Raw genomic sequence first — 25,152 nt, forward strand, 5'->3', positions numbered from 1 at the left:
CAAAAATGCTAGATAGCAAGAGAGAGAGAGGATGAAGAGCTATGAAAAACAGAAGAATTAAATTGACTAAAACATATATTTGTGGCCCTAATTTGCAAATCCTAGGCTTTACCAAAGCTATGCTACATATGATAAGGCAAAAAAACAAAGCCCTAAGAAAGCTATTGACAACTGTGTGGTGTGGGCATGGTTTATACTTAACGAAGAAATGAGGAGAGACATTGCTGGTGGAATCTGCCAGGGGAGAAGTGGGGAACCCTGGTGTGGCTTCTTCTGAGCCAGTGATCTTGCAAGGCTAGGTAAAGTATATAAGTCTCAGTATGTTATCCTAAAATAGCATCTTTGTGTCCTATTGGTGCCGTACCAGCCACTTTACCAAGTGGTGAGAAAAAAAGAAGAAGAAGAAGTAAAAGAGGAGACAGGAAGGAGGCAGGAAGAGATGGTGAAGCAGCTTAAGAAGCCCAGGTATCCAGTAACAGGTAGTGAGATTGAATGAGTAATAAAGTCTCCCAACAAAGAAAAGTCCCAAACTGGATGGTTCCACTACCAAATTCTACCAAATGTATAAAGAACTAACACTAATTTTCTTCAAACTATTTAAACAAATTAAAGGGAAGGGAATTCTCCCTAACTCATTCTATGAGGCCAGCATTATCCTTATTCCAAAACCAGACAAGGATGCAACAACAAAAAAACAAATTACAGACCCAAATCTCTGATGAACATAGACACAAAAATCCTCTAACAAAATACCAGCAAACTGAATCCAACAGCATACCAAAACAATAATACAACGTGGTCAAATGAGATTTATACCAGGGATACATGGATGGTTCAACACACACAAATCAACAAATGTGATATATCAATAGAATGAACAACTAAACCACATGATCATCTTAATAGATGCAGAGAAAGCATTTGATAAAATTTAACATCCCTTTATGATAAAAACTCTCAGCAAACTGAGCATAAAAGAAACATACCTTAACATAATAAATGCCACGTATGACAAACCCACAGCTGACATCATACTGAATGTGAAAAAGTTGAAAGCCTTTTCTCTAAGAACTGGAATGAGAAAAAAAATGTTCATTCTCACCTCTTCTTTTCAACATAGTACTGGAAGTCCTAGCCAGAGCAATCAGGCAAGAGAAAAAGATAAAAGGCATCCAAATTGGAAAACAGAAAGTAAAACTGTTCTTCTTTGTAGAGAATATGATCTTATATCTGGAAAAACAAAAGACTCCACCAAAAAAAATTCTTTTAGAACTGGTAAACTAATTTAGTAAAACTGTAGGATAAAATATCAGCATACAAAAGCCGGTAGTGTTTTTATACACCAATAATGAAATACATAAAAAGAACAGGAAAGCAATTATATTTACACTGACTATAAAATAATAACAATAACAATAACAATAACATGTCTAGGAATAAATTTAACCAAGGAGGTAAAAGACCTTTACAAGAAAAACTTCAAAACATAATGAAAGAAATTGAAGAGGACACCAACAAATGGAAAGACACCCTATGCTCATGGATCAGAAGATTTAATATTGTTAAAATGATCATACTACCGAAAACGATGTACAGATTCAATGCAATCCCTATCAAAAGAACAATGTTTTAAAGAAATAGGAAAACAATCTTAAAATTTGTATGGAACCAAAAAAGAGCCCAAATAACGGAAGGAATTTTGAACAAAAAGAACAAAGCTGGAGGCATCACACTGCCTGTCTTCAAAATACATTACAAGGCTATAGTAACCAAAACAACATGATATTGGTATAAAAAAAAACAGATATGTAGACCAACAGAGCAGAATAGAGAACCCAGAAATAAATCTATTATTTTCAGCCAACTGATTTTCAACAAACGCATCCAGAACATACACTTGGAAAAGGACACCCTTTTAAATAAATGGTGCTGGGAAAACTGGATACCCATAAGCAGAAGAATAAAACTAGACCCCATCTCTCACCTGTGCAAAAATTAACTCAATATGGATTAAAAACTTAAACATAAGACCTGAAACTATAAAACTACTGGAAGAAAACACAGGGGAAACACTTCAGGACATTGGTCTAGCCAAAGTTTTTGTTTTTGTTTTTTTGTTTTTTTTTTTGAGATAGAGTCTCGCTCTGTCACCCAGGCTGGAGTGCAGTGGCGCGATCTCGGCTCACTGCAAGCTCCGCCTACTGGGTTCACACCATTCTCCTGCCTCAGCCTCCTGAGTAGCTGGGACTACAGGCGACTGCCACCACGCCTGGCTAATTTTTTGTATTTTTAGTAACAGGGTTTCACTGTGTTAGCCAGGATGGTCTCGATCTGGTCTAGGCAAAGATTTTATGGCTAAGACCTCGAAAGCACAGGCAACAAAAACAAAAAATACACAAATGGGACTATATTAAACTAAAAAGCTTCTTTTCTGCACAGTGAGGGAAACAATCAACAGAGTGAAAGAGACAATCAACAGAGTGAAGGAGAAAATATTTGCCAACTTTTCATCCAACAAAGTACTAATATCCAGCAGATAAGAAACTCAAACTAGTCAATAGTTAAAAAATAAAAATTAAATAATTTCATTAAGAAATGGGCAAAGGACATGAATAGACATTTTTCTAAAGGAGATATACAAATGGTCAATAGGTAAAAAAAAATGGTCAACATTACTAATCATCAGGAATATGCAAATCAAAACCACAATGAGATATCATCTTACCCCAATTAGAATAGCCATTGTGAAAAAGATAGAAAATAGCAGATGCTACTGAGGATGCAGAGAAATGGGAACTCATACACTGTTGGTGGGAATGTAAGTTAGTACAGCCACTATGCAAAACAGTATGGAAATTTCTCAAAAAACTAAAATACCAGCAATTCCACTACTGGGTATTTATCCAAAGGTGTGGAAATCAGTATATCTAAAATATAACTGTGCCCCCATATTTATGGCAGCACTATTCACAATAGCAAAGATATGGTGTCAACCTAAGTGTCCATCAACAGATGAGTGGATAAAGAAAATGTGGTATAGATACACATAATAGAATACTATTTAGCCATAAAAAAGAATAAATCCTGTCATTTGGAGTAATATGGATGAAATCAGAGGTCATTATGTTAAGTGAAATAAGGCAGGCACAGAAAGACAAATATCATGTGCTCTCATTAATATGTGGGAGCTAAAAAAATTGATCACATGAAGGTAGAGAATGGAATGATAGCTATCAGAAACTGGGAAGGGTGTGTTGGGGCAGGGGGAGGATGAAGAGAGGTTGGTTGATGGGAACAAACATACAGTCAGAGAGGAGGAATAAGTTCTAATATTCAATAGCAGAGGAGGGTGACTATAGTTAACAACAATGTATTGTATATCTCAAAATAAATAGCTAGAAGAGAGGACTTGAAATCTTCCCAACACATGGGAATGATAAATACTTGAGGTGATGGATAGCCCAAATACAATGACTTGATCATTACACATTCTATGAATGTAACAAGATTTCACATGTACCCCACAAACATGTTCAAAGATAATGTATCAATAACACATTTTTTTTTAAAAAAAGGAACCCCAGGTATCATGTAGCTATGCAAACACTTCCCCATTCCCTCAGCCACAGTGAGGGTACAGCTCTGCAAAGATCTGCCAGGTACAGTTGGGCAGGCTGTCCTGCAATAGAGCACTCGGCTCGGCGGGGCAGTGGGGATTGAAATCCAGGCTGCTCTCTGCTTTCCAAGCCATGCACCATGGACGTCTACTCAGAGGTAGTGAAGGGAGATTTCCCTGTTTTACTGAAAGGTATATCTCTCTCCTGTGTCATATGCCTGGACGGGGTGCCTTTTTCTAATTTGTCATGAAGGCGTCTTCTATGCTACTGGAGCCCTGCTTCAGCAGCTGAAGAGTCGCTTACTGCAAAGTAGGCTTCAATTTCATAAATTAAAATGCCACACTGAAGCGTTGCCCTCTCATAAACCTGTCACCTCTGACCTAAATCCTCATGTGGATTACACAGTGGCCTCACAGCATGAAATTCTGCCCAGGCTTGGATGGGGCTGCCCCACTGCTTTTCCACCAGGTCATTTAGACAGATCGCTGTTTCTCTGTTCCTCCCATCCTTGCCTTAGAATGAGGGAGCTGAACCAGGTGACAGTGGTGTCCTTCCTGGTTATGACATGCTATGGCTCATAATTGTGTGAAAGGCAGTACATCATGGAATGAGTCAGATTTGAAAGTCTAGTCTGGGCTTTTCTCTGTATAATTTTATATTTCTTCTTTCCGGTCATTTTGTTAGCTCTCACTAACACCTGTGGTGATCAGACAACCACAGGTATCCAAAGAAAAAAGATTTCAGCTTGAGATAAAAGACTAGTGAATATAAACAAACATTAAGCATCCTCCTCTCCCTCAGTTTATTTTCTTATTCAAACACACAAATACACATGTATGTGTGTGCGCGCACATACACAAACATAAACACACGCATTTACATATACATACACATGTTGAGCTTATGACAGAGCTTTTTTTATTTCAAAGCAATATGGTATATTTTCCCAGATATAATCATTTAATGCACTTAAATCTGTTTCTCTAAAACCCAGAAGCAACTAAATTGCCAAGAATTCATGCCTGAGGCATTTTTATCTACATGTCTCAGTATAAAATGTTTGAAGGAAGTAGCTCATATTTATAAATAAGTTGGTTTGCCTCCCCAAGTCTCCTCATGGTAAGTACCATCAAAAACCTCACAAATCATCCATACTACCCAGTCTCGTCTTTGTGACACAAAGGAAGCCCTGCTCCATTCAAACATTCTCTACATCCTCCACACGCCCCTGGGTTTCCAATCTTTATTTTTTTCATAAAGTAAATGCCTTCCCAGGTAACAGAGGCAGATAGATAGATAGATAGATACACATTTTATTGTTTGTGCTGACAGGTTATAAAGAGTAGAGAGAAGAGTGGAGGTGGAAAGGCAGTGTAGAGAACACCAGCTTTGTTGGATTATACATATGAAAATGAGGGAGAGATAAACGGGGAACAGGGAAAATAAAGGAATTCAGTTGACATGGATTTGGCACTCACCCAGCACTGTATGTGCCTTTGCTACTAGAGTGTCTTCCTGGGTGTCCCACAGGCACCTGATGATCAGTAAGTCCCAAATTGAGCTCAGTCCCCGCTTGCTGTGCAGACATGCCCTGACTGTCCCTGTGCACAGAATGGCCATCTATCCAGGGATATTCACATATCATCTCATTCAATCCTCACATCCACCCATGAAATAGAAATTATCACCCCTAGTCAATACATGAAGAAACTGAAGCTCAGAGAGGCTAAGTGCAACAGCTCGGGCTGCCATAATAAAATACCATGGGTGGGGTGATTTAAACAACAGACATTTATTTTCTTACAGTTCTAGAGGCTAGAAGTCCAAGATCAAGGTGTTGGCAGAGCTAGCTCCTCCTGAGGGCTGTGAGAGCCTCACTCCTTGGCTTGTTGATGGCTGTCTTTTCCCTGTGTCTCTTTGTATCATCTTTCCTCTGCATGGCTCTGTGTTCACATTTCTCTTTTTATAAGGACACCAGTCATGTTGGATTTCAGCCCCCCTTAATGACCTCATTTTAGCTTGACTACCTTTGAAAAGAACCTATCTCTAAATAAAGCCACATGCTGAAAACTGGGGTTTAGGATTTCAATATATGGATTTGGGAGCAGAGGAAACATTTCAGTCCATAACACTACCTAACCCCCAAAGCCTTCTATAGGAGGAAACATTTGAAGAAAGGAGTTGGCTAGGTGAAAATAGAGGCAGTGGGCAGGAATGAGAGAAGAGTTCCAGGGACAGGGATCACTATATACGAAGGGGAAGGAGCAGGACACAGCCCAATGCCGCTCATGGTAGGAGCGTTCACATTCACAGGCCACTCACAGCCCAGCCCAGCAGGGTCTGATTGCCAGGCCATACCCCAGTGTCCTGGGGCTTGCCAACAAACCCGCTTTTTCCTGTGGACCGAAGGTTGTTTCTGGTACCTTAAAATGGAGGGGAGAGCTGAGTTTGGCTGGGGCAGAAGAAGTGATCCTAGGGGTCTCCGAGCTCTAAGAATAAGCAGAGCCAGGAAAGTGGGGAGACTCAGTTATGAGCAGACAGAGTGAAGAGCAGTACTTAGAGGAAAACCTGAACAGAACTTAAAACTAGGGCCTCAAACGCTGGGAGCTCCCCCACCCACAACAGCCCTTGTCAGAGAGCCCAGGAAGGGCACGAAAGGAAGAGAGAGAGGGAGGAGGGAAGAAACTGTATTTCCCTTACTTCACAGTCTTCCCTTCTCTGGGGACCCACAGAAAGATGCACTGACTATAAAATAGGGGCTTTTTAAACTATTAGGCAACTTGGAATAAAGTGTCAGAGGAAGCCAAACCAAAACCACTTGAATAAGAACATCACTAACTGAGAGGCTGGGGCTTGGCTTCATTTTATTCCAAGCCTTTGGCACACAACACAGAATCTGGCACGTGGTAGGAATCTGACGAATACTTGGATGTTTGTTTGTTTTCTTACCTAAGAGGACATCCCAAGGATACCAAGCGTTTCTAGGTGAATCCTGTGACTCCATCCCTAGCCTGAGAGACCTGCCTCCAGGAAGGAAGAGATTCTTGCAGTTCCCTCTATTTTAAAATCTTTTCAATGCCGATTTTGTTTTTGATATATTATTACTGCCTGAGGCTTTAGTCAGGAGACTGAGATCACACAAAGCACAGATCTTGGAATTTAATAGCTTTTCTCAAGAATGAAATCAGGTTCTTTTTGAAAAATATCTAAAAGACATGCCTTATTACATAAGGAGAGTATGCTTCATGTGAAGATGTGGATATTTTTAGAGCATGTGTTTTGAATTTTATGTTTGTGGTCCTATTTACCTGGATGAGTCACATTTAAAACCTTCCCAAATTTCTTGCCTTTAAACCCTAAGCTTCTTGTGGCTTTGAGGACATTTGCTCAGATTACTCACAACACAAATCTTCCTGTCATTAAACTACTACACTCTGTACTGAGTGGCATATAATATATAGAAATTGTCAGACAAGCTGGATTATTCACCCCCAAAGGAGCAGTTCTTAGTAAATTAATTATACCAAGAAACTGCTGGGGCCTACAACATTCCTTTTTTGGTTTGTTTTTGGGTTTTTGTTTGTATCCTCTCTAAAAGGTGGCTTCAGGCTACTTTAGCAGGAGAGCAGAGGGAAACCAAGTGAGGCCTAGAGGTCTTTGGGTACAGGAATGCAGTTTCAAAATCCTAGTGAAAGCTGCTAAGAATTCAGAGAAAGTGGCAGAGAGGAAAGACACATTTAACATTTGCTACCTAAGGTACAGTTGGAAATAATATGGAACAGATTGATCAGAACTGAAAACATGGATTGAGGAAGAGGCATGCTGGATAATTTTTGATTGGATGCTAGACATTGGCAACTTAACCTTATTGAGTGCTGAATATTTGTATATTCCTATAAACATGCATGAGATTTGTCCTAACAATTAAGTTATCTGGACACACTTTGATCTTTCTGGATCTTGATTTTAACGGTTTTTTTCAGGTGAGACCGGAGCATCATTTATTCTAGACCTAATTTTGCCCCTCTTTTGAGGCAAAGACCTTTTCAATACACCGTCTGATGCCCTGTGAATTAAGAGGTTTTCTACTGTGGCTAGTAGGATCAGAAATTATTCCTGGTTCTGTGTGAGCCTCAGCTATGTTCCCTCTAATCCTTTTGGTTGGTTTGTGTACCGACCTCAGATAGTTTCTTATCTTACATGTGCCAATCAGTATGGAGCTAAAGACCCAAAGGGAACCTTCCACAGACCTCTGGAGTTCCCTGAGCATGCAGATTTTCCCTCTCTGCAACTCTGCCCCAAGAACTCCAGCTGACTCGGCCTTCCCAGACTCCCTGCTTCATCTCCTCCACTCAGAGAGAACACTGGGCCCTTCTGCATTACACTTCCCTGTGCCATAGCTTGGACATTCTCTCCAGGCAGTAACCTGGGGCAACTGTCCATAGGAATTACTGTCCTGCATTGCTGATGTCCATGGTCTTGGTTGTTTCATATATTTTCTCCAGATTTTTTTCAGGAGGAAAGTAAGTCCTGTCCCTATTACTCCATCTTTGGCTGAAGTGAAAGTCAACGATATGTTCAATTGCTTTTTAAAAAACATTTGACACATTGTAATTGTACATCGTTATGGTGTGCAATTTAGTGTTTCAATACATATATATGTTGCATAATAATAAAATCAGAGTAGTTAATATATCCATCACCTCATGCATTCACTATTTCTCTGTGGTGAGAATATTCAAAAGCTTCTCTCCTAGCTATTTTGTAACAGTCACCCTCCTGTGCAATAGAACAGTGGTACTTATTCCTCCTATCTAATTATAACTTTGTACCATGGACCAATCTCTCTCCATTCTTCCCCACTGCCCTCTCTAGTCTCTGGTAACCACTGTTTACTCTCTGTTTCTTTCTTTCTTTCTTTTTCTAGAGGTAAGGTCTCACTCCGTTGCCCTGGCTGGAGTGCAGCAGCATGATCATAGCTCACTGCAGCCTCAAACTCCTGGGGTCAAGTGATCCTCCTGCCTCAACCTCCCATCTACTCTCTGCTTCTATGATATCTATTTTTTTGAGACAGAGTCTCACTCTGTCACCCAGGCTAGAGTGCAGTGGCATGATCTTGGCTTACTGCAACCTCTTCCTCCCAGGTTCAAGTGAATCTTGTGCCTGGGATTACAGGTGCACACCACCATGCCCAGTTAATTTTTGTATTTTTAGTAGATACGGGGGTTTCATCATGTTGGCCAGGCTGGTATTGAACTCCTGATCTCAAGTGATCCTCCCTCCTAGGCCTCCCAAAGTGTTGGGATTACAGGCTTGAGCCACCATGCCTAGCCTTTCAATTTTTTTTAGATTCCGCATATGAGTGATATCATATAGTATTTGTCTTTTTGCATCTGGCTTATTTCACTTAATATAGTGTCTTCCAGATTCATCCATGTTGTCACAAATGACAGGGTTTCATTATTTTTGTATGGTTGAATAATATTCTATTCTGTATATATACCACATTTTCTTTATCCATTCATCCATTGTTGGGCACTTACATTGATTCCATATTTTGGCTATTGTCACTTGCTTTTATAAGCAAGTCCAGAACCATAGACAGAACCAGCTTAGGTCAGTCTGTCTCAACAGAATTTTAAAATTTGTAGCAGTTTCCATTTTCCTTGATGTATTAGTCTGTTCTCACGCTGCTATGAAGAAACACCTGAGTCTGGGTAATTTATAAAGAGAAGAGGTTTAATTGACTCACAGTTCTACATGGCTGGGGAGGCTCAGGAAACTTACAATCATGGCGGAAGGCACCTTTTCACAGGGCCACAGGAGAGAGAATGAGTGCTGAGTGAAGGGGGAAGCCCCTTACAAAACCATCAGATCTTGTGAGGACTCACTCACTATCATGAGAACAGCATGGGGGAATCACCCCCATGATTCAATTATCTCCACCTGGTCCCACTCTTGACACATGGGGATTATTACAATTCAGGATGAGATTTGGGTGGGGACACAGAGCAAAACCATATCACTTGACATTGCCTCATCTTTCTGTTTAGTTAATAAGAAGAAGTAGTCTTCATGATCTCTGCTTATTATCTTTTCTGCTCATTGTAATATCCTTCCTGAATAGACTAGTACCAGGCAATGGTGTTTAAGTAAAAAAACAAAGATTAAAGTGTCTTTAGTTAGACAAACCTGGCTTTCATTGCTATCTCTTCCACTCCCTATGTGGCTTTTGACAAGTGTTTTAATCTCACAGGGACTGTCTCTATCAACAAAATGGACAATGGTGTAAGATAAGATGTGTTGAGAAAGAGACTTTTAATTTATGCTATCCATGCATCTGTATTTTGTTACATGAAAGATGTCATTTTAATTTAAAATAACAAAGTATTTTAAATAGTTTGTTAAATAAATAGTAGTGATAATATCTCATCAACAGGGCCATCATGAGTATCAATTGAAATAATATGCATGCTTAATGTGTTATAACTTGGTCCATCTTTCCACTGTTCCAAGTACAGAACAATCATACTCTAAATGGCCAGTTGAGTTTCACAGATAATAAAAGTATGTTTTCTGTAAAGGGTCCAGTTTGCTTTCTTTTTCTTCTACACAACCCTGGGAGCACTCCTAAGAGACCGTTTGGATTCTATGTGAATGGCTTGGAATTCCTTAAGTGTGTATGGATGTTGCTGTACAGTTTTCCACTGAGTGACCTCTGATTGGACAAAACTCAAAAAGTGCTGGCAAAGGAAGATTTTAAGCCATCTTTAAAATGAATGGGGATTTGGGTTCATGGTGGTAACTAGTTGAACAGAAATAAGAGAAGAAATATAGCCTGACTGGAAAGAAAAGAATATCAACTTGGTGATTAATATTTATTGCATGCCTGCAATTCTTCTTGAACTAGTCACTACCTCTCATTCTTTGAATTCCTGAGTCATACCTTACTCTGTTTTCTTCTGCATCCCAACTCCTGCACTCTTTTTGTCTGGCCCTTAAAATGGCCTCAGAATCCCTCTCAATACTGCATTGAGGCAGCCAGAATGTTCAGGCTGAGTTGGCATAAAATCTGAAACCTATTTATCATCCTATGAAGGTTTCAACATTCATCCATTAGGCTCATCCGATCACCTAGCCTTTCAGTTCCTAGACCACTTCTTTTAATGACCTTGTCTCTACTTCAGCCATCTATTTACACCCTAGAAACTGTCACTAGTTGGAACAGTTATCTTAATATCCTCCCAGATTGCAATATTCAACATTTCCAATGTTCTCATGACACTATTTCTTTTGCCTTTGTTCTTTGACTATGGAGGTTCATTTTATCCAGAAATTCTTCTTTTGTCTTTTCTTTCAAATTCTGGGCCACATGGTGAGATCCTAAACCAATTTCTGCCAGTATCTTCTAATTTCTTGCCACCAACTCTTCACCCTGTCCCTTGCTATATTCATCTAGCAAAACATGGTATGGGATTAGTACTGCAGTTTTATTTTTCCTTCTCCAAGACGCTGAGGAGAAAATCCTACAACTGAAACAAGTCCATTTGTCCCATTCAACTGATTTCACTTGACCCATAGAACTGATGCTATGGTTTCTTTTGAATAAACATAAAAATTGACTCTTCCAGTCTTAAAACTTAAGGAAGATACATTTGTCGTATCTGAGTTCTTTCCCAGGAAACCAAACATCAGTCCTCCCAGATAGCATCAAGGAACTGGAACTTACCAGATCACTCCATCTGGACAACAGTCCAGACCCCTCACCCATCATGATTGCCTATCTGACCACTTGCTTTCTGTTGACCAACTCTTCTTCCTTACCCCTCCCTAATTCCTGTTTTCCTGCATGTTACATTTCTTCCCTGCTATATAAGTTCCTGGTTTTAGTTGGTCGGGGAGATGGATTTGAGACCGATGTCCCATCTTCTCAGCTGCAGTACCTAATTAAAGCCTTCTTCTCTGGCAATACTCTTGTCTCAGTGATTGGCTTTCTGTGAGGTGAGCAGCAGGACCTAGACTGAACCTTTGGTGTTTTGGGAACACAGCCTGTAGATTCATGCAACAGCAGACTCATGGCTCCAAACCTCAGCCTGGCTCTCCGTGTTGCCTTGTCAGTCAATTCTTGAACTTGTCTTTGATCAGCTCTTCTTTCATTGCCTTCAATGACTCTTTCAAACTTTATCAGTTTCTTTAAAGCTCTCAATCCCTCCACCCTCAGCAAATAATCTTCTCTGTTATTTTATTGAGAAGAACAAGGGAATATCATTTTTCTGATCTCTTCAGCTTTCTGAACTTTCCCTACAAATACAGCTACAGCAGTGCCTGCCCTTACCATCAATGTATGGACCATGATAAATGACACTGTCCCATTCATCGTTATTATTTCCAATCTATTGTACTTGCTAGAGAACCTCAAAATCCTTGCTGATCAAATCCACCCAAGTTCTTCCTACCAACTTCAGCTAGACCTGAGTTGCCACCCACAGACCCTGGGGTCTATGTAGGGCATGTATACCTTTCTCAGGTCCCCAAGGCTGCTTTAGCACCTCTTACCTTCTGTGTCACTGAGCAGAAGGGGGACCTCTGAACCCCAGTTTTCCTCTTTGATCCCCCTTTTTCCATCCTTGAGAGCTCTTCCTTTATGTTTATCACTTAGGAAGTAACCCCTCAATGACAGCCAATACTGCCACATGTCATTTACCTTATCCATCAATTATCTTTGCTATCATTTGCATTTTTCACCTCTCCAGATTGTCTTTATATTGAAGACACTTATAGCCTTAAAAATAAAGTGGAAACTTTACCCAGTCAAGTTGCCTCCTCTTCTTTCTCCTTCAATTTATCAAAAGAACCTTTGCATGTCTTTACTATTGACCTCCATTTCCTTAAAACCAATTTCTTCCCTAACCCCTTAAAATGTAGCTTCTGTCCTGTCTTACTGAAACTCTTCTTTGGAAAATTAAAAGTAACCCATAAAGCCAAGAGTCTGTCCTCCGCTATTATCCACCTAAACCCCACACTGAAATAGCTGTAATTTTTTTTTACCATCATGTTCTTTAAAAATTTTTTTTACTCTAAAATAAAATATATATACAAATGTGCAAGCTGTGTGAATACACAGCTTGATGGATTGTTATCCATGTAATCACTTCCCAGGACAAGAAATTAAACAGTGCCCGTCTCCCAGCTGTGACCCTTCCAGTTCCCATCCTGCCCTCCTCAAGGCAACCACTACCCTTGTTTCTACATCACTTACTTGCTTGCCTTTTCTTACTCCTTTGCCACTAGTGTGCACCCCTAAATACTTAGTTTTGTCTATCAATTGGAACCAAACAGTATATTCTTTTTTTTTCTTGAGACAGAGTCTCACTCTGTCGCCCAGGCTGGAGTGCAATGGCATGATCTCGGCTCACTGCAACCTCCACCTCCCGAGTTCAAGTGATTCTCCTGCTTTGGCCTCCCAAGTAGCTGGGATTACAGGTGCCCACCACCATGCCTGGCTAATTTTTTGTATTTTTAGTAGAGACACGGTTTCACCATGTTGGCCAGGAGGGTCTCGAACTCCTGAGCTCAGGTGATCCACCTGCCTCGGCCTCCCAAAGTGCTGGGATCACAGGTATGAGCCACTGTGCCTGGCCCCAAACAGTATATTCTGTTTGGTTATAATAATATTTTGGATCTGGCTTCTTTCAGTCAACATTATATTTGTGAGATTTATTTGTTTTCCTGCATTTAGATGCAGTTTAGTTATTTTTATTGCTCTTATAGTGTTTCACACAATATACCACAATTTATTTATCCATCCTACTGTTGATGGCCATCTGTGTTGTTTCCAGATGGAGGTAGGATGAATAGTGTTGCTCTGAACATTCTTGTGTATGTCTTTTGATGTGTGGGCACACATTTCTTCTGGAGATATGCCTAAGAGTGGAATTACTGAGGAATAGATTGCATTATCCGGTACTTTAGTAAACAGTGCCACACAGTTCTCCAGAGTGTTGTGTTTGTCTTCATTTACACTCCCACCAGCAGTATATCAGTTTCTATAGTTCTAAATCCTCACCAAAACTTGGCATAATCAGTCTTATTAATTTTAGCCGTAAAGGTAGATGTATAATATTTTAAATTTGCTTTCCAATGATTGTTAGTTGATATCCTTTCACACATTTTGGGCATTTGGATATTCTTTATTTATAAAGCACCTTTTCAAGTCTCTTGACTGTTTATCCTTTGTACTCCCTTTCATTTTCTTATTTATTTGTAGTAGTTGTTCATATAGTCTCCATTATGTTCAGTGTCAGTTACCTGTGTTGTCAATGTCTTCTCCAATCTGTGGCTTGCCTTTTCACTATCTTAATGGTTACTTTTGAAGGACAGAAAATTTTAACATTAATTAAATTGTTCCATATTTTCCTTAACAGCTAGTGGTTTTAGTCTCCTGTTTAAAAAGTGTTCTCTCACTCTTGTTCTTGGAGTTTTTTCTTCTCATTGTTTCAGGGACCCTGCATTTTTCTCAGTTCTTTTCTCCTTTGCAAGGTCCATCTCAGTTTCCTTCATAGGTTTTTCTTCCTTTCCCCATATTCAGTGTGGCTACCTCAGTATAAGGTGTTGTCCTCTGCCTCTTTGCTCCATGCTCTTTCTCCTCAACGTTCACCTCTCAGCAGATCTACTCCTCTCCCTAGCACCAGACTGGCGTATCTGCGTGCTGGGCCGTTCAAGTCAACAGTTCAGTTTTTTTATATCTATTGAGAAATTTCTCATTATCAGGCTTTGTGCTGGGTGCTGGGACTACTCAGGTGAACATCATACAATCCTTTCCCTTGGGCAAACCACTGAATGAAGATACCTATAATCTAGTCACAGTGATACTCAAAATATTCCAGGATCATCAACTCCCCCCATTCCCCAACATGCTCTGACTGATGGAGCAATGGCATCATCATCTCTTTAAATACACAAGATGCGAGGGTCATGTTGAACTTCTTTTTCTCACTCATCTAATATCCACTGATGTGACAAGCCCTGTTTGTTCTAAGTCTACACTTTAAACTCCCATCTTCCCTTCTTTCCACCCCCTCTCCCCACCCTGTGGCCCTCACATTAAGTTGCTTGCTATGCCTCTCATAGAGGGTGAATTTGCCTCCTAAATGGTATCTCTATATCCAATTTCTTCCCCCTCACTCAGCAGCCTCCATTCTCATGGGTCATTTGCCTTGGGAACAGGCTTTCAAGGAACGACGTTATCAGAGTGATTGTCTTCTTCTTCCTATTATCCAGAAGTCTCTTTGAAGGAAAGAACTAAACAGAATCTTACTCATCTTTGAGAAATCTCTACTTGTTCCATCAGTGAGTGTGGATCGTGAGGCTCTGAGTGCCTCATAAGTTGCCTGACTTGACAGATGTAAGCAGCAAACATCACACTGATGAGGGTAGCTAAGGGTCTAACATATGGTTTCAGCTCTAAGTGCCATGAAGCTCCTGAGAAATTCCCACTCTGGCCTTTGCAGTAGATTCCAGAAAATCCTCTACTCTTTCAATTTTATCCTTCAAAACTTTGTGATTCTGGATTACATTTCATTAGGATATTTGTTCTTTACTCTTTGAAAATGGGAAGTACCAGAACAATTCGTCTATGTTGCTCACTTAATCAAAAATGTTCCATGAACAACTCCTCACAGCCTGCAGCCAAGCTCCTTAGGATTTGGTCCAATCTGCTTTCTTGGCTTGTTCTCCTACTTAGCATACCTACCACCAATCAGATTCCTACCCATATTCTATTTGTATTCTGTGCATTCTGGTCTTTGATCAAGTTGTCACATCTGTCTACAAAACCTTCCTGCTCCATCTTGGCATGTCCAGATCTTACATCTCCTTCAAATCTCAGCTCAAATGCCTCCTCTTCCATGAGGTTTAAGGGAGGTCTTTTAACCAGAAGCACATACTCCCTTTCTGAACCTCCAGCACTTAATTTTTATCTCTGACCATACCAATCACCCTCCCCTTATGGTAGCTGGCTGGTTACCTATCACTTGTTCACTTGTCCTTCCAGGACAGACCTGTGTCATTCTCATCTTTGTGTTCCTTACAAAGCCTTGTAGATTGCTTCCCACATGGCAGATACTCAGTAACCATTTGTTGCATGATTAGGATATATACTGAGAACATGTGACAGGAAAACTCCGTGGTAGGCACTATAGAAATATATAAATACAATTCAATTTCCGCTCAAAACATGTACAATCAAGTAAGGGATTTACATATATACTACACAGTAAACATTAGCATGTTATACATTTCATAAAAAAGGTTTGAAATGCTATAACTTTAATCCTTTAAACCCGTCTTTTTCAACTTACAAAACACACAGAACCTTTAAAAGAAACTATTGCAGCATTCACTTGAGTTATTTTTATCATGCTATTATTCAAATAAGAACAAACATAAAGCTTATGGTTATAGCATGTGATACCTGTAAAATCAAGACACACTTATAAATTGTAACCAAGCAAAATTATTCTTTATTGTGTTAACTGTTTCAGGCTACAAGATGCCTTGAACAAGCTAGGAGGAACTTGATGGAGAGTGATCTGGGGTCAGGGAGACTAGTGGTTGGGAGCCCCCACTCCTGGGAGGTAGAGCTTTAGGCTAGGGTATATATCAGAGTCTGCATCTTTGATGTGATGCAATAGGTGAGAAAGAGAAGTGGCAGAGGCAGCCAAGCAGAGGAAATCCTCAAGAAGTGGGATTCTAGCAGCCACAAAGAGGCATAAAGACCAGGATATATCCCAGGAAGCATATGAAAAGAGCATCTCAGAAAATTGCTTTTGGGCAACATTTATTTTGAGCTTGCGCTCTCTCTTAGGCTATCTGCTAAAGACTTCCCATTAATGCCATTATTTAATCCTCACAGTAAACCACAAGAGAGGCACTATCATTAGTCATGGATCAGGAAATGAGCATTAAGGAAATTCCATAATTTCCATCAAGTGCAAAACTGGCAAGTGAGAGAGCCTGAATCTGAATCCAGATTTACCTGACCCTAGAGTCTGAGCCTGTAACCAATATGCAGGACTGCCTCTTGGCTGGCTCCTGGCCTCCTGGCCCCATGTATTTGTTTTCTTTTATTTCTAAATGGCAGGTGGGGAATGTTACCAGGAAAGTAAACTCCCCGAGTCATTCAGGATTGGGCACCAACCCAAGCATGCCTGTACCCTCCAGGGCAATGTGGGGAGGAAGAGGAAGGAAAGCAGAGATGGAACGTGTTTTAGAGGGGGCCTCATGCAAGTCATGCTCACAGGGACTGAATTTCAGAAGGACCCCCTGAGATTTCTCACAGAACATTTGATTTCAACTCCAAATATCTTTTAAGTTTGCACTGTGCACCTATCACTGTGTTTAGTGTTTGGTTGATTCAGGATTTTTGAATTACCCCAGAAGTGATTACAGCTCCCACACACATGAGCAGGATATGCTGAGTGTGTGAAAGAGAAGTCTGGGGTTTGATAGGATGGTGTTTATTAGAGCCATTTAGGAAGAAAAGAGAGAGCTCCCTTCTGAGTTGTTGCTGCTAACACCAATCTGTGCATTCACACTGAGGACAAGTTTGATGACAAATCAGTAGCATGCATTCATATGCCTCTCAAGAGCATGTTTATAGAACCTACTGGTGTATAATACAATATGCAGATTCTAAAGAAATAGAAGTCAGAGTCCCTACTCCTCTCTCTAGTTGTTGATGACACAGCTGAGATTTAAGTTTATAGAGCAAAATAAACAACTCAGGCTCAAAATGGCACCAGCCATCCCTAGAAGTTATAGTACCCACAGATAGGGCCAACTGCAGACTATGTACAGGAAGTACAGAGGAATGTCAGTTTCCACTCCCACCCCTCTTTGGAATCTTTCCCTTGAACCCACAAATCCAAATCGGGAGATAGGAATCTGAGTAAATATGCATTATCTTCAGATTCTTTAATTCTATGGGATCCAGAATGGGCTTGCTGGGATGTTAGGGGCCTAATGCCTGAGTGTTCTAGGGGCTCCCGGGGATTAAGAGATAATCAGTATTGTCCTTGAGGATAGGGACAATATGTTTGGGCCCCCATCACCTAGAGCAGTGTCTGACTCATAGCAGTTGTGTAATAAATGTTGGTTAATGAATCAACAAATGGTGTTCCAGGGACTTCAAACTTGGCGAAAGTGGCATGGTGGTCAAGTGATGAGTAGGAGAGTGGGGCAAAGCCTGGTAGCATTTGCCTGGAGCCCTGCAAGATACCTGGTGAATGTAGATTCAAATCAGAGTGGCTAGGTTCCACCAGAGACCTCATGCTGCTGCCCTCTTTCCTGAACAGATGCCATCCGACTATCTGATTTCATCAGGAAAACAGGAGGAAAAAATGATATTTTGCCTGAGGCCATTTTTAGAAGACAGAGAGAATAGAGTCATTCTTGCCTGTCACTGTGGCTTGTTCAATTTAAACAAGTGAGATTCAGGGATGAGCAAACCATTAATGCAAAAGAAAAAAAAAAATCAACATGAAATACTCTGACGAGAACTCCTCTGTGTTCTTTTGAAAACATCGTTTGGATGATAACTCAAAATTGGTTCACATTATCATTACCAGTTTGGGACACTTTGTCATCCATTTTAGTTCACTTATCTTATTTTTGACCCCAAGAAAGTACCGAGGCACCTTCTACTAGTCAAAAATTTAGGAAACAAATATCTTACCTTCACTGAAAAGGCATTTTGAATATAAAATAAGATGTGACAAGGTATCTTTCCTCCTTTAGATGCATAAGAAATTTTGCTTTGTTATTTATAGATTTTGTAATCTGTGATTCATGTTCAAAGAGAAAGCAGCAACCCACTGGGGAATTGCTCACATGAAAAGTGCACTTATTATATTAACTCCATTAGATGCACATTAGGGTCTGTTCTCTGTATGGAAGGAGCTGAATAATAGCATACAAAATCACTGTTATTTGAGTTCCTGAGCAGCATCCTGGATTTCAGAATGACTCATAGAAAAATTATAAACAGCCCAAAGCTCACCAATTAGGGTAATAAAAAAAATCTCCATAATTTTTTCAATATGGTAGTATGACATGATTTTAGTAGTAGCCAAAGAAATAATCAATATTTAAAGATGTTTGTGACATGGAGAGCAAATGGGGGAAATGACCTATACTTGAATCAATTGGCAAGAGCTTGAAATACATTTAAAAATGGGGATTTCAAATCACCATCAAAGTATTTCTCTTAATTACTCATTTCCCTTGGAATTTGCTGGAAGCATTTTCTACCTATGCTTGTATTATCAATGACAAATGATACATTTAGTTCTGGGGAGCTATGATAAGGACTCATCCTTTGCATTTCTATGTGTATATGTATTTATTTATATATAGATACATGTATACATAACATTTATATACATATACACATATGTGTGCATTTTCTTATCCTACCCTCTTCTGAATACACTGTGAGGAAAAATTGTCCTGGAGAGTCCCAGTACTAGAATAATGTATTCATGAAGTGCAACAGTCATAATTTTATTCAAGTTTTGTTGTCTTTTCTCCTCCTGGGAAACTTCTGGAGGAATTAGATGTGTAAACACAGAATACTGAGAAATTGCTAGTCAGAAAAAAATGGCTCTAATGAAACTTCCCTACTGTTGAACTTTAACTTTCTTTATGGCTTCCTTAATAAAAACAACAGAGCAGCATTAATGTATTGCCTTTGCAGTTTCTTCGCAAATTAAAATCCCTTTTTTTTTCTATCCAGCATATCTGAAACTTCTGTAAGCCCGGCATCTAAATCAGTTTTTGATTGAAATGAACACAGGCAAGCTCTGAGGCAGCTCTATCCAGGGCTATGACAAGAAGGAAGTGAACACATTTTACCCTACATGGAAATGTCCATTCCAACAAGTGCTAATTTGACAATGGTCATGATTACTATGGGTTGAATTGGATTATCCCAAAAGATATGTTAAAGTCCTAACCCCTGGTTCCTATAAATGTGATTGTATTTGGAAATAGGGTGGATGCAGATATAATTAGTTAACATACTGGAGTAGGGTGGATCTTTAATTAAATAAAACTGATGTCTTTGTAAGAAGAGAAGAGACACAGACACAGAGGGAAGACGACCATGTGAGGATGGAGGCAGAGATTGAAATTATGCTGCCACAAGCCAAGGAACTCTTGGGGCTACCAGAAGCTGGACAAGGGCAAGGGAGAATTGCCTGTAGAGCTTCGAAGGGGACATAGCTCTTCTATCAGCTTGATTTCAGAATTCCTGCCTCCAGAACTGTGAGACAAAAAAGCTCTGTTGTTTTAAGCCACCTAGTTTGCGTTACTTTGTTATGGCAGCCCTTGGAAATTAACAATGATTATAATAGTAATATGAATAATAGCAACAGCATCTCATTTATTGTTTTCTATGTGTTAATAACAATTCCAAGTGCTTTACACATATTAACTTATGGGCTTTAGGGTCTCATTTTACAGATGAGGAAGCAAGTAGAGAAAGCAAAAGAAAGACACTGAAATGTGCAATGGGGAAATTTGTTTTCATACAAATAGAACAAACCATCTGAGGAGCCTTCAAGAGTAGCCATCTTTCCGTCACCGGTTTCCTGTTGGATGGGGTATCAGGAGACATGGCCTCTGGCCTTGATTTTGCCACACACTACCCTGTACTGTTTCTTGGAGATTGGATGATCTCAGAGGCGTCTCCCAGCCCTAAAACTCTAAGATTCCATTGAAAACTTGTAATTCAAGCAATCAAATAGTGAATGGTGACTTGCTAGGGACTGAGAGATGCCCTGAAGTCAGCGTGAGACACGTCCACGGGGATGGTTGTGCAAATTCTCATGACACAGAGCTCTGGTCTTTCTTTTGGGCCCATGGGCATGTGCCCAGATGTGGCCCCAGGGCCTGAGGGATCAACAGGATGCCATGGTGCTGGGGACCCTGCCCTGTCCAGTGTAGATGGTTTTCCCTTCTTCACCATACAGAGCCCTCAGTAAGCAGCTTCTCAACTTGCTGGAGGAGGGTCTGTGTGAGTTCAGGGGCAGTGATCTTTCCTAGGGAGGTAGCAAGCCCAGGATGCCAAATGGTAGGGCCCATCTGATCTTCCGGCCAAACTGCAGTTCCAGGTGAATAATTATAAAATGCAGAAAATGTGAGAAAGCCTCAAAATCACCACCACTGGCTGTGCTGCAATGCCGGGCCCTTGATGTGGGATCGCATACCTGTGAAACTTCCGTTCGTTTACCAGTGGCTCAACTTGCTGAAGCTTCAGAAGCTCTAACCCCATATGCTTTGTACCCTAGCCCTGTACAGAGTACATGAAACTAGTCTAGTAAGAAGTATCTTGGAGTGAAAATGAAACACATATAGGTAGACTTCTGGGGCAAAACTTGCTTATTGAATCCAACCTTATCTATTAATAGTTGAGAAGGTAGTTTATTTTTTGAAATTAAAATTTTTATGGGGACATAGTAGGTTTATGTAGTTATAGGGTATGTGAGGTATTTTGATACAGGCATCTAATGTGTAATAATCACATTGGTTATTGGATGGTTAATGGCTACTTGGGAGGGTGAGGCATGAGAATTGCTTGAACCCAGGAGACGTGCAATGAGCTGATATCGTACCACTGCACTCCAGCCTAGGCAACAGAGCAAGACTCTGTCTCAAAAATAAATAAATAAATAAATAATAAATGGATCACTCATAACACTCTTAAAGAAATTCTATCCCCTCACCTTATTTTACAGAGGTAGAAAGTGAGATCCAGAGAAGTAACTTTCCAAGATCCGAGGGCTAATAAGTGGCAAAGCATGTGCCACCATGCCTGGCTGATTTTCGTATTTTTAGTAGAGATGGAGTTTTTAGTAGAGACGAGGTTTCACCATGTTGGCCAGGCTAGTCTTGAACTCCTGACCTCAAGTGATCTCCCTCCCTTGGCCTCCCAAAGTGCTGGGATTACAGGCATAAGCCACGGCACCTGGCCTCAACAAATTGAATTTAAAGATCTAATTGACTTGTATAAGTCGAGTAGTATACCATCTTCAAAATAGAAAGGCTCTCTGACGATCAGAGCAGCGGGGTAGAGTTTCCAGGAAGAAAAGATTGAAGAAAACAAAAATCAGGAACCAACAGTAGATTGGTCATTTCAAAGTTACTTTCCTGGCCAGGCATGGTGGCTCACACCTGTAATCTCAGCACTTTGGGAGGCCGGGATGGGCAGATCACCTGAGGTCAGGAGTTCGAGTCAAGCCTGGTCAGCCTGGTGAAACCTTGTCTCTACTAAAAATACAAAAATTAGCAGTGGTGGCGGGCACCGGTAATCCCAGCTACTCAGGAGGCTGAAGCGGGAGAACTGCTTGAACCCAGAAGGTGGAGGTTGCAGTGAGCCAAAGTCGCACTACTGCACCCCAGCCTGAGCAAGAACGAAACCTCGTCTCAAAAAAAAAAAAGGTTACTTTCCTTATAGAGTTAAAGTAGAGGGGACTTCTTTCATGATACTTCAGGTTGACTGGGGCCGTTTGGATCGATTGCTGCAAATCTCCTGTTTTTTTTTTCTTTTGGAAATTTGGCCCATCTCTAAGTATAGTTTGATTATCTAGCAGGAATGACTCCATTCTGTATTGGTCTGGTGGCACTTAGTACAGGAGCTTAGTCCAAAACAATAGCCTCCCATATATTTTATTTAACAATATAAACCACTTAAATAGTTCCTGGATGAAATAATGGCATTCGCAGCAACCTGGATGGAGTTGGAGTCCATTATTCTAAGTGTAGTAACTCAGGAATGGACAAGCAAATATCGTCTGTTCTCACTTATAAATGGGAGCTAAGCTATGAGGATGCAAAGGCATAAGAATGATGCATTAAGAACGGACTTTGGGGACTCAAGTGGAAGGATGGGAGGGGGTGACGGACAAAAGACTACACATTGGGTACAGTGCACACTGCTCGGGGACAAGTGCACCAAAATCTCAGACAGAAATCACCACTAGAGAACTTATCCATGTAACCAAAAACCACCTGTTCCCCAAAAACGATCGAAATAAATTAAAATTTTAAAAAATACATGAAAAAAATAAAATGTGTGAAAAGTAATAAAACAAAATAAACAGTTCCTTGTACTACATGAGCAGTGTATAATTGAACTGCGTATGCAATGTACATGTGTATACAATGTGTATACAACGAACCGCTCGTAAGTGGGGGTAACAAAGCACTTATATTTGATCTTTCAGGTACAAATCCCACATTTAGGCCTAAAGAAGCTTCAGAATGTTTCCTGATACTCTAGTTCATATATCTCCTTAATCTAGCTTTTCTCCTATCTTTTACTGTTAATTTAGTTCAGCTTAGTTTTTAAATAGAAAAGTGATTCATGTTCACTAAAGAAAATGGTAATTTTTCAGAAAGAATAGAAACAACCTCCTTTAATTGCTTACTACTCAGAGGCAACCAGTTTTACCATATTTCCTTCCAATCTCTTTTAATACTTTTCTTATACAATTGGCTGCATTTTCTTCACACATATGATATTGTATCTGTTTTTAGTTAATATGATGAGTGTTTTCGATGCCATTCAAATACTTCATAAGCATAAATTTTCATACCCACATAATATTCCATCTTACAGATATGACATTTTTAGCTTCTTTCTATTGTTGTTCATTTACCACGTATCTTTTCACTTCCAAACTGCCTTCTTTTATGCCTGAATATCTTGAAAATTGATTTTTTTCCCTCACGTTTCCTCCTCCTTTTCTGCTCACTGAAGTCTTTCTGATTTTCTCCCTCTCTTTATCCTGCTTCTCCCAATCTCACCTTTATAAATTTACAACATGTTTTCCTAACATGAGTTTTGCATTTAAAAAGTGTTTTCTCACATTCATCACCTGATTTGGTGTCCACAATAACCCTCTGGAATAAGCAGGGGAAGTAGAAACTAAAATTCAGGGAAGTGATTTTCCCAAAGGCACTTAACCCAGATGACTTTTAATTCACTGTCTATACCAGACCACTCTATATGGTGGTTCTTTTGGACACATTTTTATTTTTATTCTTTATTTTTTGGACATATGTTCTTAAAAGCTACACAAGATTCATATAGGTTTAAAAAATAGCTTTTCACTGTTCATGTTTATAACATAGTTGATACATCTTGTACATAATAATACTTATAGGTTCTACCAAAAGTTTAAAACATAAGGAATAATGAACTAATGGGCACCATCAAGGCCTGGCAAGGATCTTACAGGGGCATAAAATAATTATGTGTGGTATTTCACATCTTCTCAGCAGTTTCTCCAAATACTGCACTGCCTCAACATAGAATTCCCCACCATGCTTTTGAACTGACTCCACCCCCACCTTTTTTTTTTTTTTGAGATGGAGTCTCGCTCTGTCGCCATGCTGGAGTGCAGCGGCGCGATCTCAGCTCACCGCAAGCTCCGCCTCCTGGGTTCAAGCGATTCTCCTGCCTCAGCCTCCTGAGTAGCTGGGACTAAAGATGTGTGCCACCACGCCCGGCTAATTTTTTTATTTTTAGTAGAGACAGGGTATCACCATGTTGGCCAGAATAGTCTCAATCTCTTGACCTCGTGATCCGCCCCCCTCGGCCTCCCAAAGTGCTGGGATTACAGGTGTGAACCACAGCGCCCGGCTCACCCTTTTTAAAAGATAAACAAAATACTAATTTGCTAATGGGTATATTGGAGATTGTCTCCTGTGACCTCAGTTATATTAAATTCTCTCCCTAAAGGGGACTAATACTTCTCATAACCACCCCATTAGCCCTGTCTTCCCATGTTTAAAAATCAGCTTTGTTCAATTATGAGGTCAGGTTTCCCCTTTGTGCAGGTCTTCCAGAAACCAGCGGGCTTCCTGAGGAATGTGAAGAGGACCAGGTCACCTGGGATTTCTTCCTTCCTCAGAATGTCTCCCCAAGTCAACATCGCCTCTGAATTTTCTATTTCCTTTTGGCAAATAAAAGAAAAAGTAAGTAAAACATCTTAGTCTATGCATGACCAAAGGTTAAACCTTTATTGCTTCATTTTGATTGTATCAGGTTTCAGGACAATCTTTTCAAGGCCACGGCTTATTTTAATAGCTGTAATAATACCAGTATTTTCTGATAATAATGGCAAACACTGTTTCTGGCAAGCACTTTTAGTGTTTGTTGTGGTTGTGTGCCAGGCATGGTTCTCAGCAGTTTTCACTAATTCATTTCATCTTCTCAACAACCCTACAAGGTAAATTTTATTATCGCCCTTTCTACAGATTGGCAGAGGAGGCACAAGTGGTTTGGCTTGCCCCTAAACTACATAGACAGCAAACGACTGAGGGAGAAGTTGGAGAAGACAGTCTTGCTCCAGTTCAGCTCTTATTCACGGCACTATGCTGACCTCTCAGTCACCATGCTATTTACTTTACATACATTGTTTTATTTCATCTTCACACAGTGTAAGTTTTATTATTTATCTCTATTTTACAG

At 40.1% G+C, this 25,152-nt stretch overlaps 1 long non-coding RNA gene across 2 annotated transcripts in view; it reads left to right on the plus strand.

Moving 5' to 3' along the window:
- The first annotated feature begins 24,546 nt into the window (after nt 1-24,546).
- Nucleotides 24,547-25,152, plus strand: part of LOC131381053 (uncharacterized) — a 78,171-nt gene continuing 77,565 nt past the window's right edge. For both annotated transcript variants that reach the window (XR_009209475.1, XR_009209476.1), the window contains exon 1: nt 24,547-24,656. This is a non-coding gene — a long non-coding RNA (uncharacterized LOC131381053). The remainder of the gene's footprint in view (nt 24,657-25,152) is intronic.

The sequence above is a fragment of the Hylobates moloch genome, unplaced genomic scaffold, assembly GCF_009828535.3.
Source record: "Hylobates moloch isolate HMO894 unplaced genomic scaffold, HMol_V3 SCAFFOLD_13, whole genome shotgun sequence".
NCBI classification, from domain to species: domain Eukaryota; kingdom Metazoa; phylum Chordata; class Mammalia; order Primates; family Hylobatidae; genus Hylobates; species Hylobates moloch.